Raw genomic sequence first — 21,564 nt, forward strand, 5'->3', positions numbered from 1 at the left:
GTATCATCATGTATCTTGTAACCCCTGTGGCTGGGAGTCACTTTGCCTTTGTGCATTCTTGTACACATTGCCTTCTGAAAAGATGAACTGATGACGGATCTTCAGCTTCTGCCAGAATATGCTCCTGAACAGGACTGTTCCAGGGTAAGGGACAGAAAACAAAAAGAGCAGTAATGGGGCAAGCAGACCAGGCAGCAGTGGTCCCTAGCAGTTCATCCAACAAACAGGCTGCTATGGAACCGATGAGCAGAAAACCCCCAGCTACACCAAATGATCATACCCCTAGAAAATTATCACTCATATTACCATTTCAATCTGCCTCTTTACATTCCCCTCACAAGACTTTTTGACAAAGACTTCACTGTTTTCCTGTTCTAAACAGCTCTCTGAAAACACCTTAGAATAATGTGCCCTGGTGCCAGGAGAGCTGTGAATACAGAGACATGGAGTTTGTCATGTGTTGGGGGCACAGGTAGGAATATTTATAAACTATACTGTGAGAGGGATGAAGCTCTAATCCCTGAACACTAACCTGTTGATTTTGTGATTGGCAAGAATGACACAGACTCCACAGCTCTGAAACTGCAGAGAAAGCACAGGAGAGAACAATCTGTCAACTTTGAGAATGGGCAGATTTATAGTACAGAAAACCAGCTCCATTACCCCTTTCACCCAAAGGAAGGAGGGGAGAACAGATGTGCTTCTCTTTACCAGAAGATTGATGTAAAATATTGCTCTTGACTAAAGACATGAATACAAATACGAAAATGTGAAAACAAAATGGTGGGAACAAACTACCCTTTTTTCCACCCTCTAAATTTTGAAGCACTTGAAAGAAATTTAAGGTGCTATATTTTATTTTAAAATTGGTCTTAATGAAGACAGCATTTGCAATTCTCTTCTAAGTGATGCATTTCAATACTTCACAATGCTTTCTAAAATTCTTACCTTCTTTCAGAATCAATTTACTTAATTTTAGAATGTAACATCAAGTGAATATAATTCAATGTGCAGTGAAGCACTATATATATCCACATAACCTTTTGAGCTTTATTATTAGCATAGATATAAAGAGAAGTTGTGTTCATCTTCCAAGTTTTTTAATAGAAATTTTTTTTTCCTGTATTTTGTGTATAAACTTTACCAATCCAGTTGTTCTGAATTCTGCAGCTTTGCGCTGCCTGGAATGCCTCTGGGATGGACTGTCACTGCTTCAGACACTGGCGGGGTACTTGCTTGGGGCTGCATCTCCTGCTCTGCTCCTGCCTTGGTTACCAGCCCACAGTCCTGACAACCTCCTTAGAAGACGAATTTTTCTCAAGCAACAAATCATTTGTAGAAGTATTAACACCCTTCTTCTCTTGAACACAAAGCACTATAGAGAGAGGTCAATTATATGATTGTGACCATTTCATTGGTGGAAAACTGAGGCACAGGGCAGGAATACATCCAGAACCACCAGCATCCTGTGTGTTAGACCATTGTCTTTCCCATTAGACCACACTGTCTTACCCCTGAGTAACAAAGGCAAACAATTTCCAAATACATTCTTAGTGAATGCATCTGTTCCACTCTGTTCCACACTAAAAGCAAAAAATACAACATAGAAAAAACCCAGTATCTTCTAGTAATTGCACAATATCTGGTTGTTTATTCTAAGAACACCAACACTTGCACTGGAGAACACATGGTAATCTTCTAGTAAGTCGTACTTATAAAATAATACATCTTTGCAAAGCTACATTAAAAAAAAGAAAAAATAATAATTCATTTCAAAACAAGAAATAAAACTGAGTTGTTGTTTAGGGGAGTTTTAAGAGGGACTTAGAGATCACCCAGTGCTCAATCATAAAACTGCCTGCTTTTCATTTGGATTAAAACAGGGTGACATATTGCCTCTGTGTGTAAGAAGACATTCTGTATGAGCTATGCTGTGCACACTGAGCAGATCTTCACTGTAATAATCCTCAGTAAAATGTTCCCTAAAAGAAACAAAAAATGTTCCTAATCCCAGTATATACAGCATCCTCCAAAATAATGTCATGGTGGGCTTGTGCAGAAAAACATAATGCTGTCCTTGGTTTGAGATGATTTTTCTCAACCTGTCCTGTGATGTAAGATTAGGCTTCTTGAGTGGCAGTAGGTAGAAAAAAAATCTAATGCTAGAGCCCTGAGCTATAAATACTCATGGATTATAAGTGCAGAAGCCTAGTAGCTTCTGATGGTAATTAGCAGTTAATTTTAAGTGTGATTGATATTTATTTTAAATCCCTTTCAGCAGATTCTCATTTGCCAAGAGTGTAACTGGCAGAGTGCATCTTCTTTAATGCTACATGCATCAGAAAACTCTTATCATTCTATCGCTGTCACTTATATCACAGAACTTCTGACTTCACCTTGACATTCTGCATGGTGCAGATAACAGACTATCTGGAAATGACTGTGCTTTATGGCAAACATACTGGGATGACTGTGAGGGGCTTAGCTAAGGTCCAGCACTAGGCAAAGTCTTTCAAACCCTCAAGGTCTCTCTATGCCTACACTTTCTTCTTCAGACCAGCTTTAATAGGGGAGTAAAGTGGGACAGAGAAAGGACTTGAACAGCCTCAGCACAGATGCACGCAGCAGCAGAAACAAGAACGGCAGAGCAGGACGAGGAGAACAAGGGAAGCCAATGTTGAATTGATGGGACAGCAGTTGCAGGGTCACTGGTGCTTTGTAATAGGGATAACGAGCACATAGCTAAATCACAGGGCATCCTGCACGGTCTTCATCTTTCTAGCAAAGGAGTTAATGTTACATTCGTTATTTTAGTCTTATAGTTATTACCAGAAGGGAATAACATTATAGTTTACCTCTTAACAGCTATTAACTTCACTTGCACTCTTTGGTTGGCACATCAGCCCTTGTAGAAACATGTACAATCCCTACATGATGCTGAGGAAGATCGAGGGTTTTCATCTCAAAATAAACAGTTTAATATAAGTGAAACAATCAAACTGCACTAATTAGAGAAGGAGACCAAAACTGAATACAAAAGAGCTACCCTAAGGAATCACCTTTTTGTCAGTGCTTCTTTCACATCAGGAATCAAGCACAGCCTTGCAACCCAGAATGAAGGTTAGCTCAGTGGTACTGGGACTCTCTGGTTTGTAAAGGTAATTTAAGATCCCTCCTTTTCTACACATTTGGACATATCTAGTAAAAATATGGAGGAACTGGGTTCAGTAACTGGAAGAAATGGAAAACTTTTAAGGACTAAATCAATATATAAAGGGGGATCGGAAGAAAGTTGGAGAGAGACTTTTTACCAGGGCCTGCAGCAACAGGACAAGGAGCAGAGCTTTTAAACTGCAAGATTAGATTGGGTGTGAGGAAGACATTCTTTACTATGAGTGTGGTGAGACACTGGAACAGAGAAGCTGTGGACGCCCCATGCCTGAAAGTGTTGGATGGGTCTTCTAGCAGCCTGATTTTGTGGAATATGTCCACGGTGGAGGGGTTGGAACTAAATGATCTCTAAAGGTCTCTTAAACCCAACTCAACTATAGTATTTCCCTGATTCCAAGGTTTTATTTACAGATACCAGCCCTGGCAGATAACAGCTCTTTGAAATCAAATACCACCTTGGCATGGCATGCATGCCAATATGACAACACGCAACACAATTTAGAACATGATTTGTTAGATCGAGAAAATGTAAAGTACTTTTAGTAAAGACCAAAAAGGAAGTCTCTCCTTTAAAAAATACAACAATAGCAAATTCTAGTCACAGACAAATGGCACAGTTAAGTTCTCCCCATGAAAAAACAAACTCAGCTTTAACTGAACATACACTTCCTAGAGGTGTCCTGCTAGATTTTTCATTGTAGAGCTAATCAAGGTACAGCATCCTATTTCACATAAAGGAAAACATGAAGTATCAAAAGGACTCTTCAGAGGGCACATACTTGAATAATAACTATTTCCAGCCAGGGAGTACAGGGGAATCTGGAAAACAGCAGCAAGTGCATGCTGGTTTTGTAAACATAGGAAATGATCACTTCCAAACTTTCAGCTGCTTGAGGTGCTGGCCACCCATATATGACAAACCTAGCAGGGAAGAGTCACCGTATTAGTGACACCCACAGGTATGTGGAAAGGGCAGTTAATTTAGCAGTAAGTAGAGTTCCTTGGGAAGTGACAGTCTTTGCAATCACACATTCCTGGGTTACTACATTTGGCCTCTGGCTTGTACAGCACAGAGCTTGAAACCAGGAGCTCGATTATCACTGACAATGCTGATCTGGAATTTCAGGAATGGGTTGTAGTGGGTCCCAGGAAGCAAACAGCACTTATGAAGCGAAGAAGCACTCTATGCCTTTGCCAACACAGAATGTTATGTTGCTCTGAGATGTTGCAAGAGCATGAAAGCAGTGTGGGAAAAGTGCAAACAGAGCTGGTGCAGTAGGAACTACAAACAGAATCACATTATTAACCAGGGAGGCAGGAAGGTGTATGGAAATTCACACCACTCAGTGCCTGAAAATTTTCTTCAGCAAATTACTGAACAATTGGACTGTAAGCAGCTAAAGGATAACAAGGTAGTACGAGACAGTCAATAAGTTTCTTGACAAATCAAATCACACCAAACCGACCTAACCAGCTGCTCTGATAGATTAACTGTCCCTGCTGGACAAGAGAAGTCAGCTAACCTACATACCCTGATCTTAAATACAGCTTTTGGTGTTTTCCACATGACATCCTCCCAAGTAAACTCAAGAAATCAGTATAGATCTTCACCCAGATCCAAGAAACAACACAATAACTAGGCCTTCTTCTGATTACAGTTTCTTTCTTTGCTGAAACGGAACACTGGTGTAACAATCGTTACAGTTATGCCTAAAAACCATAATAGAGATTAAACAAGATTGTACAAAACACTATACGCATTCATGAAAAGACAATTCTGGCATTGCAGAGCTACAGTCTAAACAATCAGGACAGACAAGGGAAATATTTCACCAGCAGTGTCAGAGATGTGAAACTGAGGCAGAAAAAGATTAAGAGCCTGATTTTCAAATAAGCTCAGCATATTTCTTGCTGAGCTTGCTTGAAATTCTGGCCATAATCAACATCATGGAAATCACTAGATACTGAGCTCCTTTGAAAACCAAACTTCAATATGAAAATTTGGCCCCAGAGGTCTTTTGAAAATCAACATCAAGAGGCTTACCCAAGGTCACCCAGGAAGTCAGTGGCAGGGCTGGGAACTGAACTCACATCTTCTGACTCCCACTCTGGTGCATAGCTAATGTCGTCTTGTGTTCTTGATTTAATTAGCTATGGGGAGATCTCAAACCAGAGAATGCTTTTGAAATGAAAGAAAACCTTCACAAGTGCATTCAGTTCCCTTTCAGAAGCATCAGCACAATGGGCTTCCAGCAACTCATATGCAGGACGGATTTTAGCTTAACAAGTTTCTGTTTTCCTCAGAGAACATACATTATTTGTTGTTTACTTTACAGATATAAAGGGATTCATTGGCCAACATTTTTTCTCTAACAATTTTTTTTTTTAAACTGCAGTATGCCTGTGACCCATACAAATATTTTTCCAGTGACAAATGAGGATAGAAAAGGAAGCCTGCAGAGTGCAAAGGCTCCTAAGGATTAGTAGACAACCTCTGGGGCAAGGAGTGGAGACTTATGCTATTGCATATTATTACTACATTTTTCCCTAGGTAGAGAGAGTTGTTTGAAGTGGTTTCCTTGCTAATACAGTGGCAGAGCAAATTATTTACTTTGCATGTATATGTGGTTGCTTCAGTACCTCTCCTGCTGTTCCTGTGGAACACCTAAGATGCACTGCAGCAGTCCACAAGTTCTTTCTGGAACATCTAGATTTTCCATATTTTCCCCAGCTTTGGCATCATCCATAGGTCTCTAAGCATCTTCCCTGACAAGACTTTGCTGCAGAACTGCAGCCATCTCAAGAACAATGAAATACATAAAATTAATTGCAAAGGCAGAAAACAAGCCAAGTTTGTAGCAGCTCCTTTTAGCGCAACACATTTAGCTAAATCCTAGATGTGGAATTATTTTGTCAAAGACAGAATAACAGGTTAATATTTCTATTCTTACTTTTTCCATTAAAAGCTTCAGCCTACTTTTCTGCAAAAGACTATAGAGGTTGATATCTCAGAAGAGCTCTCCAAAAGGAGGAGCAGGACATTTCCTTAACTCTGACCTTGGAATACTCTCTGTGATCACAGGTGACTCTGCATTCACTGGGAATCTCACTGATAAAAGCCAGTAAATTTTGCTCAGTTTTCCTCAGGCAGAAAGCTACTTGGTGGATAGAAATGGAAACTATGGCTCATGCTGATGGCTGGAGATTTCATAAAAGAGATGCTGGGTTCATTATTCCCACATTTCTGTCAAAATAAGAAAAATGTCTTTCTTCTTTCTGACTTTCAGTCTTCTTGTACCTCTTTAGAGCTATTTTCAAATCTGCTGTCTCTTTTGGGATATGTTTCACTTAGGTTCTGAACAGAATTTTAGTACTCTGTCAAAAGCACCCTCTACTTTTCTTCTTCATAATTTTCACTGCTACAAGTTTATGTGTCCAGTTGCAAAGTTGTGCAAGTTTAAAAACACCTTTATCTAGAAAAGCCAAGAAACACTTCACTAAAGACAAAGCAATAGTTATGGGAAGCAAACAGATGGTGGAGTGAGAGTGATTGTGTACAAGCAGCATGTTTGTTTCTACAGATTAGCTGGGCATACAACTTTTACTTACAGAGCATTTCTAGTTTCTTTATCAGTAAAAAGATATTATTAGGGCTAATTTAGTACTGGTTCAGGGATTACTAGTGTTTCTACAACGAAAGTCATTGAAGGAGGAGTTTGAGGGAAGGCAAATTTATTTTACAGGGCTCCCTTTCTGCTGGAGAGTCATGAAGGGGTGGCATGAGAAAAACCAAAAGGACACCTAGGAGTAAACAAGTGAAGCTGAGAACCAAGGTTGGCAGCGGTGCCCCACCAGAGGGGAAGTGGGTGATTCCATGGAGCACCAGCACAGCTGGGCGCAGCAGCAGTCAGAAGGTCCTTGCAGGCAAAGTGCTCCCAGAGCCTGCTCCTGCCTATCTGTCAGGTTCTTTTTGGCCATCTTATCTGTCTCTTGTTTGACTCCACACCCTCCTCCTCTAGTATGGCTTTCTCATTGTCTCCTCTCACTTATCTTGGATCACAAGCATTCTGGGGGAGGGAACACATCTTTATATAGTAAACAGGCAGTGCTGTTATGGCACTATACACATAATTAGTAATAACTCATGCAGTGTATAAAGTGAAACTTCTCAAATAAGCTCAATTGTCTAGAAGAGGGGATCTCTTCAGTTAATGGAAAATATTACCAAAAATTTTGGTGTTTAAGGTTAAATTGCATGTTTAAACAAACCACAACCACTGCTAAACACACAGGTTGCACATTCTGGAATGCCGATTGAACAGGTTTATGTAGGATCATCCAAAACCTTTGCAAGCTGATAAATCTAAATAATTAAGCTCTCCCTCATTACAGGCCTCCAAAGCACATTAATCGGGTCTCCACAAAAGTAAAGTTCACTCTGGAAACAGGAACACATCTTTGACTAATTGGTTGTTTTGATTGGCTGGATTTGGTAAACTGAGGCTGCATTTGAGATATTGGTGTTGACCATATACACTGTTATGTGCTGCCATATAAGTAATGCATTCTGCTGTCTGTATACTGAGCCAGCAATAGATCTAAGAATGCACACTACTTTTATCTCATTTCACTTTGACAAGCATGAATTTCCAAGAGCCTTATGAAATACTTTCTCCTCCTCCAACAGAACCACAAATGGAGAGGGTTCTTTTTGATTTGGTTTAGTTTTGAACTAGGGAATTTTACTCTATATTACAATCCTGACTATGAAGTGAGCTCCACATGGGCAGCACCAGCAGTCTTGCTAATTGTGTTTCACAGACATCTTCTTCTCCCTAAACTCACTGAAGGATGGAAATCCCCCTTTACATAAACTGCTGTCATGGCCCAAATCTTGAGAAAAATTTTCTAGTCTGTTGATCACACAAAATTTAGAATTTAAGTAACACTTAGACAAAGCATATACATGCATAAAAAAATCAAATACAATTAAAAATATCAAATAATACAATGCTTTTGAATATGCAGGGGAGATTTTATTTGAAAGAGTATAATTAGAACCCTGCTCACACTGATTTAAAACCCTGAAAAAAGGGTAAAAATACTGGTATAAATCAGTAGCATCAGCACCACCCTACTGCACTCTCACTTTAATCCTGCAAACATGTCTGGCAGAGGTAGCCACAGGCATCTTTTCTCATATGCAACATCATAAAGATGTAGTTATTGGATGTTTCAACGTTTAAAGTGGGTTAAGGATTATAATATTGTAAAATCAAGTCTCTAACTGAAATCTTAAGTTAGCAGTACAACATCACAAACTTCTTTCCAGAAGTAATTACCTGTCTTGAGATAATTCACAATTTTTTAATGTTATATGTAATTTTTTTTGAAATAGACTACTTAAGAGTATTAGAAACTTATATTCAAATATGATTGGAAATGATGGAAACTTTCTTATCAGAGGCAAACAGAAGATTTAATCCACTGAGCACTACTTGTCATTAGTACATAAGTAAAAATGCAGAGAGTTATTAATAATACAGAAGAGGAATATGTTCAGGCAGGTCTTCTATTTCAGACATTTTATTTCCCTTTGAAACTTAAGAAAAAGAAGAAGCAAAAGAAGACAACAGACATGTCAATGGCTGAATGGGTGGGTCAGTCTTCCTGGGAAATGAATCATACTTTTCATTCAGTTTTATGAAAGCCTTGCTTCAAGCATGCCTGTAATTACTATTTCTTGCAGTGGCACACCAGTCAGAGACACAGTCCAGTTTACAAGGATTAGGTAGTTTTCTGAGGGTTTTCTGAGGTTTTCTCCTTTAGGATATAAATTACAATGTGATTCCCTTCCTCAGCGTGCAAATGAGGGCTGGGAGAACTGATAAAGACATTTTAGTATAGGATGGTCAGAAAGGTTCTTAAATTAGAACCTGTCGTATGATTATAATAGTGCAACTTGCCAATTGAAAATGTGCAGCAATCATCAGTATGGACTGAGATAACTAAATCCTCAGTTAGCTCTGCCTCAGAATTGGTACTACAAGGACACACAGACTAACCCAGACTATGGCCTGTCTCTGTCAGTTTTGGTATTTGATACCAGTTTCTATTACTGCCTCGCTTGAGTACCTGCTATGTAAAACTGAAAGTGATTCTTCTGTGGGTAATGCCAGCCTGGGTACCCAGCCACTGTGCTGGCAGAGAGAGCACCAAGTCGGGTGCTGAAGAGTCTTACACAGTGCCTCAGGAAAGTCAGCTAAGCAAAGGTATACTGCCACTGACCTTGTAACTGCTAAAGGTTCGCAGAGCACATATTGATGACAGCACTTTAGATCTCTCATTTTTGGGAGTTTGGTGCTTTCTTCTGCAAAAGCCTCCTACTGTTGGAGGTTTAGAGTTCTAAGGCTTTTCTAGAGTCCAAAATTCTTTCAAAACACCAGGAGACAATACTGTTTCTTTCAAAATAGGCCAGGAAGGGAAAGCAATTGCAGCAGTCTTTCCCTTTCTTTGGTAACTAAGAAGTAGGAAAAAAGTTCAGCTACTCTTGGATAGTTTGCAGCCCTACTAAGGAAGGAGACACTGACATCTACTAAAGCTGGACCACTGTGCAGCTGAAGAAACAGACTGAAAACAAGAGCCAAAAACCTTAAGAATGACTTTGGAGCTCCAAGAGCAGCGCATTCGGCTGGGAGGGATAAAGTTTTAAGCTTTTCCCTTTGCTTCCTGGGTTATTTCTAGTCACATGCTGTCTAATGTAAGATGCAGTTCCTCAGTACCTTGAAAGCAGTACCAGTGCCAATATCTGGCTGCAGACCACAACCACTAATCTTCTAGCAGATTTGTGTATTCTCATTACAATGAAAAAAAACTTATAATGAAGGGGAAAAATAAGAGCTACAAAAACTACACTTGCTTAGAAACTAACTGTGGAAAATACACAGCCGAACTATACCATGTTGACCAATTCATTCAAGCATCCCTTTCTCCTTTCTGCAGCTACAAAGGTTGGAACACACTAACTAAAAAAGATTTTTTTGGTTTTCAGTTTATCTGTGTTTTATACATTCAAAATACATGTCATTTAAATAAAACTTGAATCACCATCTCATTTTAGGCTATTTCATTTGTATGCAAGCAATGATAGTGTCCTTAGAGGCAGCCTGAAAAAAATACTTAAAACTTTTCACAGACTGTATTTACAGAATTCTGCTGATTCAACGTTTTTTGTGTCATAGAGACAATACACATATTTTATTCTGTCACTAAACTTTTATCAGTGAGTGACTTCAACCAGTCACAGCTTCAACCAGTATTTGCAGTTTATACACGTGTGTTTGCTTTTCTAACCCCCCTCTTTTCATCTTGTCATGTATCTCAACATATACAGGCTGGGTGGAGACTGGGTTAAGAGCAGCCCTGTTGGGAAAGACCTGGGTATGTTTGTTGATGTGAAGCTCAACATGACCCTGCAACATGCTCTTGCAGCCCAGAAAGCCAAACATTTTCTGGGCTACAGCAAAAACCCTGTGGGCATCAGGTTGAGGGAGGTGATTCTGCCCCTCTGCACTGCCCTTGTGAGACCCCACTGGGAGTGCAGTGCCAGCTCTGGGGCCCATAAGATAAGAAGGACATGGAACTGTTGGACCAAATCCAGAGGAGGTCACAAAGATGCTCAGAAGGCTGGAACAACTCTTGCACGAAGACAAGCTGAGAGACTTAAGGTTGTTCAGCCTGGAGAAGAGAAGGGTCAAGGCTGACTTTATAGCACCTTCCAGTACTAAAGGGGCCACAAAAGGGCTGGAGAGGGAATTTTTACAAGGGCGTGGAGTGACAGGACAAGGAGTAAAGGCTTTAAAATGCAAGAAGGTAGGTTTAGATTAGATGTTATGAAGAAATGCTTAACCATGAAGGTGATGAGTCACTGAAACAGGTTGCCCAGAGAAGCTGTGGATGCTCCTTTTCAAGCGCTCCAAGTCGGATGTGGCTTTGAACACTTGGTCTAGTAGAAGGTGTCCCTGACCATGGCAGTGGAGTTGAAACTAGATGTTCTTTAAGGTCCTTTCCAACCCAAACCATTCCATGATTCTCCTCCTTTCACATATCTCAACAGTGAGAAGGATATAGAAAGGGCTGAAATACAATTTTTAGGCCAGAATGTACCACTCAGATTTGCACAAAAGCCTACAAAATGAGAAATAAGAAAGAAAAATATTTAAGCTCACTAGAATTCAACACCAAACATGAATTTGAGAAATCACATTGTATGCCTGAACCTGAAGGGCTATTCTGGAACCTGGTGATGACAATAAATCAGGGATGCCTTTAAAATGATGACCCTTACTTCCAAGAAAGTCACAGAATCATTTGTTTTGCTTTGTAGAACTGTGAGTTTAGTGAGGGAATACCTGTTTTACACTGCTATTCAACAAGCAACTCTTGAATGTAAACTCATGAGAGTCAGAAGACAAAGTGTATAAATAGAAAACCTATAGAAAAAAAGAGCAATAGCTTGAAATTTGTCTAACACATCACTTGCAAACCGACTTTTAGGCACCTGAACAAAAACGTCCTTATTTACAGGGTGCTCATTACGCAGAATTTCTTTCACTTGTGCCTCTGTGTTTCAAAGAAATCAGGACACCCACTTCCAGGTCAAAACACTGGGTCAGTTTATGCCAGTAAATGCCATAAGAGTGAATTGGTATCTCTTCTACGAAATGGTATTGCTGGTTACCTCATGCATTGAATGAAACCTTATGGTAAAGCTGGCCCTCAGATTAGAACATCAGTTATCTACAAGCTCAAAAGTATCTAGCCATACGTTACTTTCCTGTCTTCACACAAAATGTTCCAGCAAATTCTACATATGAAAGCAATTATTTACACAGCCTCTTCTGCAGACTTGTGTTAATGACAACAAAATCTTTAAAAGTAAACAGTTACAGTTACCTAAATATTTTTGGCATGCAAGAGCATATTAACACAAACTCCTGATCTCAGATGGCTCAAGATCATTCCTGAAGTCCAAAGGAAAACTACAAAGCAAGTATTCCTGCCATATTTCTAAAAGCACAGTTTAAAATGTTTGAACTTCTTCCTAGCTTTTAAATGATTTTGCTCACAACACAAATTAGCATTGTTTGCTCTTAATGATGTTCTCTCAGAGGATTTGCTCTCTGCTTCCTGCCAATGGTTCCTGCCAAAGCTCAGTAAGGCCATGGAACAACCTCTCTGCCATTTGTGGAGGCCTGCCAGAACAGGCCAAACAGAAGTTAAGACCTGATTTAAACAAGTCTCAGTTTCTGTATAGCTGTGATTAGATCCTTTGGTTAGTTACTACCATAATTCCTATCAGAGAATTACGTTCTGGGGTGGGCAGAGTGAGAAAATGGGAGGGGGGAAGAATCACTATGTATTTTACCTGGTAGATTCATGAAGAATTTTAGGTGCAGGACAAGAAAAGTGAATATATTTGTCCTGCTCAATGGTGAAAGGCCACTTTTCTACAGTTCCAGCAAATACAAAGACCCTCTGATACTTTCTGCCCCTCTAAACTCTCAGCCCTTATAAAACTATAGAAGTAACATATGACTTTGTAAGGATTTCTGGACCAGAATAATTTTCAAAACTGATGCTTCATCTGAATTAATTAAACTTCACACTAACAATGTGAATTAGCTCCCTTTCTTCCCAAATTACGTTTCCAAAATTTCATACCGTTAATCCTTTATATAACTTCCCAGCAGATTTGTAGTGTAAACTTACCAGAAGAAATCACGCACAGTATTAGAGTAATTTTCAGAAGATACAATATTGTGAAATTGTAGGGATTCAAACAGGAATTTTCTGAGCCAACTGCCTGACGGGTACTTATGTTTTGATACCAAATCCAGAAAATGTGATACAAGTCTATTCCAAGATTAAATTATGCCAAGACACACAGTAAGAATTACAAAGTTAGCAAAACTGTGTTGTAAATGATGATTTAAAAAATATCCAGTATCAGGTATTTGGCAATGAACAGGACACCATCATGTCATGGGTTTGACTATCAGCATCTCCACTCAAAACTGGACATGTTAAATGGTTAGCAAGAATTAAAAAAAAATAAAATTACTCACATCTTACTAAATTATTATTACTTAGGAAGCTAATATTTCCAAGGATTTCCTCACAAACAGGAGCTGAGGTGTAGGAGGTGCCATTTCAAAGATTATTAAAAAAAAAATTATTCCAGCAGGATCAGGGAAAGATGCTTTTATGCACTGAACATTGGAAAAGAATCAGCAGTAGGGTCCATGATCCCTTCTAGGGATCTTCACTGGAACCAATTTTAGTCAATATTATCAGTAATGATACAGAGAAATGAGAAGGTGGAGACATCTCCAAGTGTGAAGATTCCATTAAACTCAGGTAGCGAAATGCAGTCCTGATAATGAGGAACTACATTAAGACTTTACAAAAGTAAGTGGTCAAAAAGGTGGCAGAAGAGCTCCAGTGCAGACAAATGTGAAGTGATTAATCTAGGGAAAAATAATCTAACCAAATTAGGAAAGAGATCCTGGAGCTGCCACTACCAGTCCAGAGGCAGCTCTGTGCACAGGACTAGGAAGCCAAGAAGCTGATGTGCATCTCTGGCAATGACATTAGGAACATGGCACTGGGCACCTTCATGCCTGGACATCAACCACTGGTGTCCCCCAGTTAGGGTACTATGTGCAGTTCTGGTTTTTGCAATTCAAAGACAAAGTGGAGTCACAAAAGGTACAGAAAAAGTCCACTAAAACAATGAAGGAGAGGGACAAAGTGTTTTATGTGGAGAGACTAAAAATGCTGAAATTTGTAACCAAGAATTTAGTCTGCAGAGACTGTGAGTGAACAAAAACAGGGAACCAGGCATAGAAGAAAGGGGAAGGGAAGCAGATTTGCGTAACAAGTCAAGTGGCACATGGCAGATGAATGGGACAAGAATTAGGATGGTAAGATGAAAAATACTGTAGGCAGTTGGGTTGCAGAAGAGGTAGGAGTGACAGACACAAGCACAAGCTGGGCAGGAGAACGTCAGGAAAATCTGGAAAGGGTAGCAGGAAGAAATATCCAAAGCTGCAACAGAAGATTTTCGACAATTATAATATGTTTTCCCTAAGTCTGAAATGAAACTTCAAATTCCAGAACCTCAGCACTGGGAAAATCTCTCACTAATGGCTGGCCAGAAAACAATGATAAACTGTTGTTTTGCTGGTATTTCTTAGTCTTAGTTGGAGGAAACATCTTATACCCAAAATGTTCCACATTAGCTGATAACATGCAGGCTCAATACAAATTTAGCTTTCCAGTCTTTTCCTGGATGGTTCCATGTGAATTAAATTGCCTGTAGTAACATATTGAAAAAAATTTCTTAGACAGTTCTTGACCCCACTTCTCCCGTGGGTTTGCAGGTATCTTCTCAAGAGGTAAGGAAGAGCCACCTGCGCCATTCTGTTTTATTGCTTGGAATGGAATACAATTGTGCAAACATTTCTGGCATTTCTTTTCACACACACATACCACCCTCAAACCCCTCTCCTGCTTGAAAATAAGTTTGCTAGTTTTCATTCTGAGTCAGAATAAAAAGATGGATTTTTTTTTCTCAACCAATTCTAATCTTAATATATCTGAGATCAAAATCAATAAAAATCCCACAAAAACCAACAAAACAACACAACAACAAGAACCACCAAATTAAAAGCACTACCAGTTCTTCTGTTTCTTAAGTTTATGTTCTAAAATTTTCCTCTTTCAAGTCTTGTACAAGTTTTGTCTTTTTCTGGCTCAACAATACTTACGAAGTGCGGTAGTGGACTTGCAGAAGGTTGGTAGGTGGAAAAGAAGGGAGGAGTAAGGCATAACAATGAGACATATTTCTTAACTTTTATAAGGCTATTTCTGTGACATTTCAATGAATCATTTTCTAACACCAGTAAAACTTACAAAATACTCAAGCCTGTTTATTAGCCATTGCAATAATGGATAATAAACCAACAAGGGATTCCTTACATCCCAAAGAGAGAGCCGTCTAAGTCCACATATGCTACTTAGTATACGGTCTTCATGAAAATACAATAGCTTTTGTTCCATTTAAAAATTAAAATATTAAGACTAAAAAATACCCCTCATTTTGAAAGTATCTCATTTTTTCAGTTGAAATATTCATACCATTTGTGGTAAGCACTCCTTAACCCCTGTAGAAAAATGGGAAGCTCTGCATAATTCTGATAAGATCGGTTTTACAAAAGAATATGTCTAAACACTGCTTACAAAAATTTCAGTTTACAGGAAAGAAAGGAAATCCCCACTGAAGGAATTGCACAAGATGTACCAATTACAAGGTAAAATGTTATGACATAAGAATATGTTTTTGATTTCTGATAACCCTATAAACTGCAAAGACAAGACTTCATCAGGTTGCACCCTGAGCCTGTAACTGTTGGCAGGAGGCAATAAACTCACTTCAGCCACTTTATACAGACAGGTAAGTCAGTTATTCATGGGCATAAGAAATGGGCATTGAAAAAGAGAAGTAACACTCGTGAGTATAAAATACAAAACTCCAGGCAGAACATTACAGAATTGATCACTTTTTTCTCTCATAAGAAAACCAGAAATTAGATTTATGCTGATGAAAACCATGACAAATATAGTTCTATGAGCTGCTTAGATACTCTTTAATAAAAAAATATTCCCAAGTAGAAAATAAAACTTTCCTATAACATACATGACTGATAATTTTACTAAAAGCAAATTCAAAAAAACATGGTCATAACAAATGTTGAACTATGTAACTATATTTGTGGTTTCTCTAGCAGTTAGAATGTACCCTTTTGACACCATGTCTAAGTAAATAAATGTCCTTCTTTAAGCTATTATCAAACTAAAAATCTTCTAAGTTGATTATCCACATCTAAATATAATTCCATTCATACTTATTCATATCTATAGTTTTGCCTTGAATAACAAAATATTTCATAACAGCAAGTGTGATTAAATACTTCTACCTTGAAGTGCTTGAATTGTGCAATACTCTTCTGAAACATCTTGCTAGAATACTCTTTGACACCACTTGTATGATTTCCTTTGTTCTAAAACTGTGCAATTAAAAAAATTACTCATCAAAATCTGCTGCCAATCTTAAGTGCCTCTGTATGTTGATTTAGAAAGACATTATCTACCCCAAGTAGCCAACATAAACTATTTTCTGTATTTCTTTGTTTCTGAATTATGATTCGTTATACTGGGGGGTGTTTGTGTCAATTTTTGTAAGTCTTGAAACCTAAAGAAGAGAGTAGTAGATGTCATATTAAAAATATTTTTAACAGAATAAGTTTCTAAAGAATATAATTTCTCTGTTAACAGTATTTCTACCATTTCATATCATGAAACTCTTGGGCAGCAAGAGAAATCTATCCAGTTGATAAAAAGAGAACTACAAACTCAATTAACTACTTCTTCCTAAGATTTTATTCTAAAATTCAGTGATGTAAAACATCAAATAAATTTTAATAATAGCTACACAGTATTCCCTGCATGAGAGTCCTCCAGACCTCCGTTCCCATTACCATCCAAATATTTCACCATCATTTTGAATAGATGAATGGGAAGAGCTATCTAACTTTGACAAGGCTATCATCTAGGAGGACAGCTTAAGAGCTATTTAATAGTTACGGCATTCTAGATGCCTTAGACATAACTTCATGCATCAGTTGTTTTCCAACTATCTTCTCAGGTTTTGTTTTAGCTTTTTTCATATTAAAAGCCTCTATGGAAGCTTATTTTTTTTTCTCTTTTTATTAAGGCAATAATTTAACTTCTAGGCTTATTTTCTGCCTTATTTTGGCTTATTCCTCTTATTTTACATTTCTTATTTTATCTTTTCAGAAAAATATATTTGTGTTGTTCTTGTGTAATTATCTTGTATTTTTTGTCTATTTCCTGCAGCAACATTAAAAAAAAATAAAACACAATTACATCAGACTACATTAACACTACAAAAAAGAAACTCACTGGTTTTTTGCAGAATCTAAATTTGGGAGATTAGTGCTTGTCCATAAATTCTCCAGGAAGTTACTAAAAGAATAAAAGCCAGTGAGTTTCTAAAACACGTAAGTTATGGCTTTGCTTTTAAAAAGCAAGGGCATTTGACTTTTGTACTTGAATCTAAATTAATTTTTGATATTGGTTTTACAAATTTTGAATTCATTTACTTGCATCTTCTGAACGACTACAGGGGAGCACATGAATATTTTAAAAACATCACCTTCTTCTGAAGATAACCTGTCACATGCATTATGAAACAGTCCTTTAATTATACAGTTTCATGCTTTTAAAAAAATACAACCTAGCTGGTGTTATTGTCAGCACAAGAAGGCTGCAGAGCAATAAATAGATCAGTCTAACATTTCATTCTATCATTGTGACTCACTCAGTGTGTGGTTCAGTGTCTCATTCACTAGAGACACCAAAACCAGAATTACACAAAGACCCATTTCCTCCTAGGCTCTTCCACAGCATTAACCTGAATTCCAGATGCTGCACTGACTGGTGGGGTGACCTTCAGAACATCACTTTCCCTTCCAGTGTCTGAATTTCATAATTTCTGATGCCTTTTTTGGTAAAACACATGAAGATCTAGTGATCAAAAACACGGTATATTTGCAGTAGTAATTAAATAAAACCCAGTTATCTTGCTCTTATGGTGCCCATAGAGCCATCAGCACACTCACCAGTGTGGGCACAGGGACCCATGACAGTGACTACTGGCTTTGGTATTACATGACTACCAAAGAAGTTATCTTCTGTATAGATGCTGGCAAATACCAGATTAGAGTGAGGAAATTCAACACGAGGTGAAGAGGAACACTACAAGCAATGGACTCCTGAATGTTCATTCATCCTTCACTTAGTGTTCTCAGTGAACCTGCTGACAAGAAACTAATTTTACTACAGTTTTGGGGTTTTTTGTTTGTTTGTTTGTTTGTTTGTTTGTTTGTTTGTTTCCAGCTTCTAAAGAAACTCAAAAAGATACTCAACATATTTAATGGAGTTGTATGTACAACCTAAAGACAAAAATACAAACAGTAGCAGTGAAAGAAAATAACCAAGTAATGGGCCTTATTGCTGATTCTCATCCAAAAAAGCCCAGCTGTGTGTGAACTCACAGTGGCACCAGTGATGGACAAAGATGCAAGAGGGGAACAGAGGAGCAGGAACAAGCACATCACCCTTACAGAAGATGATCTTTTAGCATGAAAATATATTCTGTAGTGCTAATACTTTCTGAATCATAAAATGACAAAATTGCTGCTAGAAAAAGAGACTGCTGGATATTTAAACATATCAAAGAGAGCTGGTATTACAAAAGACTTGGAAAGGATGTGAAACCTCACTTCCACGCACTTATGAAATAAAGCATGCTTAAAGAAACTTCTGCTAAAAATGAGTAAATAGCACATGATTATGCTTTGCTTCTCTATTTTAATATAAACTTTCCAATCCAATAAGTTGACTTCAATTGAGAAATTATTTCTGTGATGTTTAGTGTTCTGCCTTACAATTTCTTACAGTATATCTTTACTTATTTAATTTACTTATTTGGACCTTCCATTCACTATTTTCCACCTTGTTTTCAGAATATGACCTCAAAATAAGACTCCAAGTATGTAATGAAAATTACTTACAAAACCAAATAAAGCCCTTTTATACCACACTCTCCTCCTTCAACCATTGCAAAGTAATAATAATGAAAAAAACAACAAAAAAAAACAACCTCCCTCCCCCCAAAAAAAAAAAAACCGAAACAAAACCAACCCAAACATAAATTAGTAGTGGCTGTCAATATTACTCCCAAAAAGTGTCTTGAAACAAGCATCAGTCTTATTGCAAAGGAACAGGTTAGGACTTAGAAGATCTGGGCATTATCAAGTGTAACACTTGGGGTTGTGCTTTACAGAAATTAGGAAGATAACTGAATTTCTCACTGTTCTGTATCTAGACTATAGTTTATTCTGAGTAGGGATTATTTCTTACAAAACATTTATGCAGCACTCAGTCTGACGGGATAAGCACCTTAATTAAGATGGATAGAACTTATTCCTGTGAAAACTGTGAATGCATACATAAATATGAACAGCACAGAATGGAACAGATTGGTGGGTGGGGAGGAACTTGAAAATGTATGCAATAAGAACAACAAAGCAATCACTCAAGAAATCCGTCCAAAAAATACTGATTTGCCTAACCATGCTGACAGCAAAATACAGGTAGGGGGCCTGAGTTTCTATAATTGGAAATACAAATAGGCACACGAACAGTGCTACTGACATTAATCACAGCACTTCTATAGCACAAACACAAGCAGCATTCATAGATTTCACAGCAGAAATCAAGATATTGAATTACTTTCTCTTACTTTTAATGCACTTTACATCCAACTTTTAAAAAGTACAGCATTGTTTTTCTCTCTGTAACCCTCCTGTTCTCTTATTGCAGCAAACATCTACAAATGTCAGTTAAAGGTTCATTTATTTCCTTGCTGATTTCCTGTAAAACTTGTGACTCAGCATGTCATCTGAACCTGTTACTCTGTGTACTGAGAGGACATTGAACACTTTTGCAACTGTGCTCCAGCTGCACACTTTCCACCTCCTTTTTCTGTGAGCAATGCAAAAGTCATCGCTGAGCCTGGGCTGATCATTACCCTGTGACTAAACTGAGTCCTGCATGTGTGAGTGCACGCACACTCTCTGCTGCAGCTATTGGCCTTCTTTAGTCACTAGAAGTGCAGCTACTTTTTCTCTGATCACTACAGTAGAATGCTTTCTTTCCTCACAATAGTTTTGATGTTCATTACACTCCTGATTCCCTTGCATCACTGTCCTGCAATAATTCTTTCTGAATGAGATCAACTTTTAAAAATGTAGATATTGCAAAATCAAATGCAGCCTGGAATGATTCAGATGTTAATTTTTGAATATTTATTAGAACTATTTGTAAGATTCTCCTTTTCACACCCCTATGATGAGCCCCTTCAGTCTGAATGGCCGGCTATTTAGCATCACAGACCTAGGAATAAAATCATTTCACTCTAAATGACATTTTCTCATGTGACTTCCTTCTATTTGGTCTTTGAATTTCTAAAAAGGTTTGGCTTCTGGGTTTTCAGAATATCTTTTGTTTCCTAATGTAACTATTTCTGGAAGCTACTTAGAAAGTTTTTGGGGTTTATTTCAGGAGGCATTCAAAAGACATACTTTAATTTTTGGGTTCAATATCGAATTATCCCAAGTTTCTGAATTTAGGATAAAGAGACTGCTTCACTCTGCAGGTTTAAACATAATCTACTTGAATACTGTAGAGCATATCTCTATCCAAAATAGGAAGACTCTGCTCTCTAATTTGTTTTCTTGGCATGATTTACCACTTACAAGCCTTTCTTCTGTCTACATTTCCAGTCTAGATTTCTTCATATAGGAGAGTATTTTTGTGCTTTTAATAGTTTTTCCTGCCTCTGTCGGAACTCTAACTGCCTTCTCTTTGAAGATAAGAGGAATACAGCATTCATGGTGAGGATTCATAATTTGTATATAATCTCTCAGCTTTCTCTATTCATTTTTAATATGATTCTTTTCCTCTTGCTGTATTGTGATGAGCCTGATTTTGGGGACTCAGAAAAGAAACTGCTCGTTATTTTGGGCCTTTCTTGTCCCTTTGTTAGTAACAAAACATCTCGCTGGAGCGGTTTAGGCTGAAATTAGTTCTGCTTCTGAAGAGCTTGGGAGAACGAGCTGGTGATTGAGACAGCTGTATACAAGGACCCATGTGTATTGCTGGGATCAATTCTTGGGAAGGTCAGAGCTCTCCTCCACAGAGTTATTCTAAAGAACACAAGTCCAGAAGAACAAAACCATCTGACTGTAACATCTACTTGACCTCATGAGCTGACTCTGTTTAGAAGTGTATTTTATACTGACTTAAGTAGGAAAGTTTCTGGCAGAAAAGAACTTCATTTCTCCTTCTGCAATGCCTTGATTTTCTGTACCACATCCTTTGGAAGAGAAGACTGCTGGCTGCCAAGGAGAAGCCCCTTATTCCACTCCTTGTGCTTGTGCCAGGCTGTGGGACCCAGCTGACACTTCCCAGACGTCCTGTGGGCAGACAGGAGGCTTTGAGTTTAATCACACCTATGCAGACTTGAAGTTCTCTTTTCTGTAGGCATTACCCCTAAACTTATCTGTGTCAGCTTGAATTGATCTATGGTATGCTTAGTATAGCTCTCACAGTTTTTCTCCTCTAGTCCAAGTATATCTTTTTTTCTTGAATTTACTCAGTAAGTTATTGTATTGTGCCTTTTTT

At 38.1% G+C, this 21,564-nt stretch overlaps 1 protein-coding gene across 2 annotated transcripts in view; it reads right to left on the minus strand.

Annotated features, from left to right (window-relative positions):
• NSMCE2 (NSE2 (MMS21) homolog, SMC5-SMC6 complex SUMO ligase) overlaps positions 1 to 21,564 on the minus strand; it is a 126,736-nt gene that overhangs the window by 11,444 nt on the left and 93,728 nt on the right. The window lies entirely within an intron of this gene.

The sequence above is a fragment of the Chamaea fasciata genome, unplaced genomic scaffold (genome assembly GCF_029207755.1).
Source record: "Chamaea fasciata isolate MVZ Bird 193981 ecotype frontalis unplaced genomic scaffold, bChaFas1.0.hap1 SCAF_1, whole genome shotgun sequence".
Taxonomy (NCBI): Eukaryota; Metazoa; Chordata; class Aves; order Passeriformes; family Sylviidae; genus Chamaea; species Chamaea fasciata.